The sequence below is a fragment of the Cydia fagiglandana genome, chromosome Z (genome assembly GCF_963556715.1).
Source record: "Cydia fagiglandana chromosome Z, ilCydFagi1.1, whole genome shotgun sequence".
Classification (NCBI taxonomy): domain Eukaryota; kingdom Metazoa; phylum Arthropoda; class Insecta; order Lepidoptera; family Tortricidae; genus Cydia; species Cydia fagiglandana.
The window spans coordinates 4,995,193-5,003,582 of NC_085959.1; positions in this window are offsets into that span (position 1 = coordinate 4,995,193).

Sequence of the window (8,390 nt, forward strand, 5' to 3'; positions counted from 1 at the left end):
CTGTTAGCTTTTTAAGCATGTTTTATGCTAACATATCGAGGATCAACATGATGAAAGGTCCTTGAAGGAACTAAATTGCCTTAAATCATAAAAAATATGGTTGGTTCAAAAATCTAAAAAGTATAAAATAAAATAAATTAATAAAAAATAAAAAAACACGACTGCTAAAAAGCGAACTGAAAGGACAAAAATAATTTTTAGTTGTGTTAGTTACTCAACTTAATGAATGTAAATTAGAATATAAGTGTTCAGTGAAGGTTATAAACAGCAAACGCAAAAGTTTAATGCTCATTTAGGATCGTGACTGTACCAGTGTATTTTATTTCGATTGCAGTCGGGGACCTTTTAAATGGGAAAATGTCAATACATCAAGGTCCCCGACTGCAATCGAAATAAAATGCACAGGTACAGTCACGATCCTAAATGAGCATTAAACTTTTGCGTTTGCTGTTTATAACCTTCACTGAACACTTATATTCTAATTTACATTCATTAAGTTGAGTAACTAACACAACTAAAAATTATTTTTGTCCTTTCAGTTCGCTTTTTAGCAGTCGTGTTTTTTTATTTTTTATTAATTTATTTTATTTTATGCCTTTTTTTGCATTATGGTACGGAACCCTTCGTGCGCGAGTCCGACTCGCACTTGCCCGGTTTTTTAGGATTCACACTTGATACTTAATTAAATTGGAAGATCCATATTGATAAGCTCTGCAATAGGTTGAGTGGTGCAGTGTATTATGATGTAGTGAATTCACGTTTTCCCCTAGATTTGCGGATGCCAGGATTGCGAGGTTACGTGACAGTCGTGCACGTAGCGAATGTGCAAAGTTTCATTACAATCTAATACGTAGTTTTAAAATGACAACGAAACCAGGCGTGGCTCACTCCGCGATTTCGTCGCTTTGCTACAGGTAGCTAAAAGTACCTACATCCGTTCGACCCCAATTTTGGGGTTTGCCATAAGCCGCGCGTGGCGCTGTCGCCACCTAGCGGCCATATTTGTGCTGATCGTGACAGACGCGTTTTGTTAGAGAGTGAGTCATCTGTACCTAGTACTATTATTCATTCTGTGACGAAACTCCGTTTGTATGGGAAGGTGAAATTCGGCCGAGCTTGCTGGGGAGTCTTAAAGATCAAAAAAATTTAACCAAGGGACATATAATGTTTCTCCAGAGAGGAAAATCGGAACTACTTTTACTTTCCTCGCAAGAGTGTTTGTTACCATGAGGCCCACAGACCCTGTACCTATTATTTTAAAGAGAACAACCCTCTTTGTCAACTTTTGCAACCTACGCTATTCTTTATCAACGCCGTGGGAAAGCAAAAGGGCTCTCCATATCTCAATTCAAAAACGTCATAACACTCATTAAAATTTTACAGTTATAAAACGTATAGTTACAAATCATTGTTCGCAAATCTCCCTCCTTAGGGGAGTTTCTCACGTAACACCCGGCACGTTGTTTCCATAGCCTATGGGTCTATCTTACCAGTATAAAAAGCCCTTTGGTTACTTGACATTGTTACGGATTTATATATCTTAGTTATACCGGTTGATTCATGGCAATGGCATGAGGGAATTGCTTCGGCCCTCCCTTCAAATTTGCTGGTGACTTTTGGACAATGCACTTTGTAGTCAAATAATAGTTACCTATTTGTGCGAGAGTAAAGTTTTAGCTGCGATTTTGAAGCTTGAAAGTGAAATTTTGAATTTTGAAAGTGAAAATTGAGCGTAACAGAGATGTGAGCCTTGAAGTGCTAATAATTAACTCCCCGTGTCGGTGACTATTTACCTTAAAATGCTGGGTGCCTAGCCAAGATGACATTCGCGACAAACACAAACAAAACACAATCAAGATAAACGCGAAACAAAATGTAACAACAAACCGGGACGAGTCACGTGACTATTTACATACTTAGGAATCATCCATTAATTACGTCACACGTTTAGGGGGAGGGAGGGGGTCAAGAAAATGTGACATATGTGACCTGGGGGAGGGGGGAAACACAAACTTTGTGACGTCACTTTAACTTCATCAGTAACCGAAAATTTATTTAAATTATTTTATTCGCTGTACTTACATTTAAATAACAAGTTTTTAAAACGATAATCGTTTTTATTCGTTTAATTTTCTTTCCTAAGCAGCTTTGGGTTATAAAATTACTAATATTTATATCGTCAAAAATATTTTGATAAAATATTAATACTTAATACTTAGGTATTTACTTAATTCGATTTGGCGATTTCGTAGAAAAAATGTGACGTCACACTAGGGTGGGAGGGGTTTGCCAAATGTGACCAAGTGTGAAAAGGAGGGGGGGAGGGGTCAAAAAACCTAGAAATTCGTGTGACGTAATTAAAGGATGACCCCTTACATTACGAGTAGGTGTTTAGGTTTCGGAAGGCCTTTTATATCATCTACTAGCGACCCGCCCTGGCTTTTTACGGGTTAACAAATTATACACGAACCTTCCTCAAGAATCAATCTATCGAAACCGCATGAAAGTTTCGAGTTTATCGCGAACAAACATACAACACAACACACAGACAGACGCGGCGACGGGGGACTCTGTTTTTTAAGTTGTACGTAAAGATAGGATCCCCAATACCTATTCGAGGAAAGTTATCCCGATTACATTGAAAATTCTATATCATAATTCCAGGATAATTCACAGAGACTCAGGGACGCAACTGGGGACCCAAGAGCTGGCAGTTACCTCGCTCAACGCTTCAGTCTGGCAGTTCAGCGGGGTAACGCAGCCAGCATCTTGGGGACCTTGCCACAGGGGCCTTTTTTTAGATTTAGTTTAGATTAGTTTTATTTTATTCAGAATAGTTTGTATTTAGTTTAATTTTAAGTTATTTTTATTTAATGTTTTTTGACTTGTTTTTGTACCATATATTAATATGAATAAAGAAGTATCGCGATACGCGATAGTGATACCTACATATATCATTTCATATATATGTCATCTTGCTTAAAGATTTAAACTACAGTTATTAACATACATACATACATATAATCACACCTATTTCCCGGAGACATACCTCTTTCCCTTCCTTCACTTTCATAAAATTCCTCATACACGCTCGCCAATTTATGGTGCTCTTAACCTGGCCTTTCTTCAGGATTTCCCCGCTCTGATCAGAGAAAGTCCGCCATTAACAAAATAAATAAACGAAGTATTAAAATCAAACCTAAAATTAAAACTATTTACAAATAAAAAATGGGAGCTAGCTCGGCGCCGGATGGTAGGGTGCCCAGAAAGGCTGATGATGGCATTCCCGCGCTGAATGGCAATGCCAATTCGATGGGCAAGGAACTACCCAGCCCTTTGGTCACCCGTAGCATCATTGAGACGCTTCGCTAGCTCCCTAAATATGGAATGTGCCCCGGGTCCCCAAGGCCCGAGGGTCTCCACTCCAAACGGCACAAACATGCAACCAGAATCAATGGCTGCATACTTGGTGTGTCTGACCATGGGGCTTTAAATCCAGGGCTTGATTTTACTCGCTAAACTGAGCTACTTTTACTATGGGACCAACCCTAAACTCGGGCAATTTTTTTTTGGCTTTTCCATAGAAAATGTCGACATCTGATCAGCCAAAATGTATGAAAAAGTATTTTTTTTTTCGGGTATTCGGGGTTGGTGCCATAATAAAAGTAGCTCAGTTTAGCGAGTAGAATCGAGCCCTGGATTTAAAGCCCCATGGTCAGACACACCCTGTATATTTACGCCGTTGCGGCGGCTGTTCCGGCGATTCATTTTTTTTTTCAAGAAATGCAGATTTCTATAAAAGCAGTTCACTAGGGTCAGCCTGTTTCGTGGGGATCTTAGAGAAATACAAAGGACCAATCCTGCCAAAGGAAATCTCTTGTTCACGCAACGCCGTATCCCAGTTGTTGCAGGCTTTTCTTGGTCTAACTCTATCTAGGTATTTCTTCCATTTACTTAGATGAAGAGACTGGCGTGAAGTGGCGCAGACTAGGGCAGCCGGCGCTCTCTTGTGTTAGAGGCCAAGATCCTCAAGATCCTCTTTGGGTCACTGAGCCAGTGATGTATGTATGTATGTATGTATGTACTTAGATGAAATTTGGTATGGCAGGAGAATAACTGCACAAGCAAATGATCAGCATTTAAGTTTATTCGCAAATTTCAAATAGGTAAGTATGAGGTAAGTACAAAAGCAAACCGCTCGTTCCCGTGCGTTATCAATATCATTATCAAAGCAAATATTTACTTACTAAAACCGGCAAAAACTATTAAACAATATTGAATGGTTCCTTTGAAAATGGGATAGATAAAAAGGGACTTTTACAAGTTTTTTCTGGTTTAATGTTTGTTAATGTACTTACAGTCAGAGAAGCAGAGACAGTTAAGGTTTAACATCTTGTCTGTGTACGATAAAGATTTTTAGTCATATTTTTGCATTTTTATTCGAGAACGATTTTTGAACCAACGGTTTTTGACCACCGCTGACATAAGACAAGTTAATTTACGCCATCTTAAAAAAAACCGGCCAAGTGCGAGTCGAACTCGCGCACGAAAAAAAATCACGTTTGTTGTATGGGAGCCCCACTTAAATATAGTCGCACCAATAAAAGTTTGCAGCGGATTTTATAGCCCACGCAGTGTAAGTGTTATTTATACGTCATAATTTCATAGAAGTTTGACGTTTAAAATGACACTTGCACTGCGTGGGCTATCAAAATCGCTGCAGACTTTTTACGGTCTAACTTTATTAATTTTATTCTGTTTTTAGTATTTCTTGTTATAGCGGCAACAGTAATACATCATCTGTGAAAATTTCAACTGCCTATTGCTATCACGGTTCAAGAGATACAGCCTGGTGACTGACAGACGTTACAGACAGACAGACGGACAGCGAAGTCTTAGTAATAGGGTCCCGTTTTTACCCTTCGGGTACGGAACCCTAATGATACTGTTTAGCAACAATGTGTCAACCATTTCTATTTTTTTTTTTAGTTGACTTATTATTGCAAAATGGATGTGGGTTGACAACTTGACACATTATTGCCTAACACTATCAGCATCCTTTTCATTATGGACACTTGTTCGCTTTGCTACTTCTGCTGCAGAACTTACATCGATTAATTGTATTAGAAATAACAGAAAAATATTTTTATAAATTTAATTTATTAAAACCATTTGGATTTAATTATCTATTATATTTTAATTTATTGCATTACAGGAAACAACCTGTATATTCAAACGGGTCACTCACGTTCTTGAAGCGAAACATTCAATTTTTAAAAGCGTGAGTGACCCGTTATTTTTAATGAGAAAAGCGAGAACAACTTCAACGCGTGTCAATACATAAACGTAAGCTCGTAAGATTTTCTTGACCGTTAATACTTATCCCCCGCGTTCCCACGCCATTACCATTCATACACCACTGTACTATTATTACCATTTCTACTACTAATACCGTTGCACACCTGCGTAACCCCCCCTCCCCTATACTGTATTATGACGTCACCAAGGTTATTGATGGGGTTAAATGTAATAGTGTTTTTATTCGTGCAAAGTTAGCTCGTTAATTTCGTGATTTGATTTTAGGGGAGAATGTTTATGGGTTAAAAAAAAGTTTATCGTTTCCGATATTTGTTCTTGAGTTATGGATGTTTTGTAAATCTACCTACCTATAATGCATATTAGGGATTGCAGAACCGGTACTGTTTAAAAGAACCGGGATTTTCGGTACCAGGCAAAAATGGAACCGGGATTTACCGGTATTTTCGGTACTTTCGGGACTGCCTTGAAAAATCAGTTTTTACCTCAATTTTCGGTAAAAAAAACCTAAAACGATCATGAATCTTTCTCTAAACATTAGCCAGTATAAAAAGTACCATAGTGAAGGTACACACTTCTTTTTAACGATAATATGTCTTCAAGCCAAACGATTAGAGATGCACCGGATATCCGGTTACTATCCGGTATCCGGCCTATCCGGCCATTATTTTACCATCCGGCCGGATACCGGATAGTGAGCAACTATCCGGCCGGATAACGGATAGTAACATTGCTTGATTTCGGAGTAAACAAAATTGGATTTAAGAAACAAACACAGTCATAATCGTACTTGTTTATTTTTTAAACAATTTAATCATTCCACTGACTTGCACGTGCACTCACTTCGAACCTAGAAATGAGTCCGCGCGGACGTTCACTAGGAAACAGGTCAAACCTGCACAATGCGCACCTGAAAAACCGAAATGTAGGTATAGTTCCGCTGACCGAGTTTCCGGCGGCCGGATACCGGATATTCGGCTGATGGTCAGGCCGAATATCCGGTATCCGGCCAAACAACTATCCGTTGCATCTCTAATTAAAACACTCGTGTGTTGCTATGAAACTCACTTCGTTCGTTTCGTAAACCCACACTCGAGTATTTATGTCTTTCATTATTTAGCAGTCACATAAACTACTATTAAAAGGCAATTATGACAACATTTATGACTGGTAATATTTTTAAATAATGTTATACGATTTTTACATTTAATGTCCACTGCCCTTTGCTGTCAATTTATATCCTCCTTTTAAGCGAGAAGATTAGGCAATTTTATAAATTGTAGTTTTTTCTTCGTCGTATACTTTTTTTAAATTAGAATATCGATTAAATATTTTTGTTAATTTAGCGATCTAAAATATACCATTAGTGTATATAATACAGTAAAATTATACATTTTGCGTTTGCGTCAAATCCGGTAGTTCTGATTTTTTGCAGGCTTGTTTATGATGTTGGCCCAATGAATAATCCAAGTTTGTGACCTCGAGCACCGAACGCAACTTTGTCAAAAATCGAATAAACCGCAATTTTTTTTAGATTTTAGCGATTATAACCATAAAGTACTAGTTTTTGATAGTAACTTCCTAGGGCGCTTTTAAAGTAGACTAAATTTGCTACAATAAGACACTAGAATTGTCTCTGTTCATCTAATATTTTCCGAGATAAAGCCTTTCAAAATTTTATAATTTTATATCAGTTCTTAGCTATAATATAAGGGTAAGGTTGGTAATTTATATTGAATTCATCACCGGCACGTTCTACAAAATATTTATTTTCCATAAAAACATGTATGAGTGCCTATTTTGAAAAAATATTTAAAAATATAAAAATTTTAATATAAAATTTTGAAAGGCTTTATCTCGGAAAATATTAGATGTACAGAGACAATTCTAGTGTCTTATTGTAGCAAATTTAGTCTACTTTAAAAACGACCTAGGAAGTTACAAACAAAAACTAATACTTTAGGGTTATAATCGCCCAAATCTAAAAAAAAAATGCGGTTTATTCTATTTTTGACAACGTTGCGTTCGGCGCTCGAAGTCACAAACTTGGATTATTCATTGGGCCAACATCATAAACAAGTCTACAGAAAATCAGAACTACCGGATTTGACACAAAAGAGCCAGGTTACAAAATTCGACAAATTTACTGGATTAATAATATTAATGATATATTCGACATATTCGTGTTTCACAACCACGACCTTTTGATGAATTGTATAATATAAACATATTTATGTACATAAATATATTTATTTTTTTACTATAAATACAGAGTATGTATCAAAATAAAACAATATGTATGATATACAGGCATTTTAGAAGAGATTATAACTAACTTAAATTAAAATGAGTGCCTATTACAAAGTACAAAAATATAAAATAATAAAACAAAACAAATTGAGCCTCTCCATAAAAGTTAGTAAGTAAATACTTTTTAATTGAGTTTAAATGCGTGTTGTTCGTTATCAAGTCTTTTTTTACAATAGTATAAGGATCTAGGTGATACTTGAATGAATAAAAATAAGTTTATAAAGAAAACCATTTAATTTAACATTCTTAATAATTATTTTTATAGAAATCACTACACACAAATACTCGAGGGCTACTTAACACCTACAACAATAACGATTGCTTATTCCTTCTTACTTAAAAATCACAATCAAAAGTATATGGCTCACGCGACCGTTGACTACAAGTAATTCTGGAGACGTCCGTCTGCCGCAAGCGCCCCGATGTCAATGCCGGACGATGGCTGTGCGCACCGCGTGCTCAACAATCCTATAGCTAGGTAGATAGGTACAGACTGGCGGTGACGTCAGGGGTGATGGCTAAAGGTGGTGGTAAACTGGTTGCGCTTATACGGCCTCTCCTGACAGCGTGTCGCCCTCGACACGTGCTCGCGTAGCGTCGCTCTCGCTAGCGGTTTCCACCGTAGGCAGTTCGGGGTGCGAGTCCACTTGCGACACAGATGGACCAGCAGTTGTAGTAGGGGACGATGTTTCACCGTCTACCAAGTTTTCACCTGTAAACAACACTAAGTTAGAAATACGCTCAACAGTCTTATGCTTCTTCAC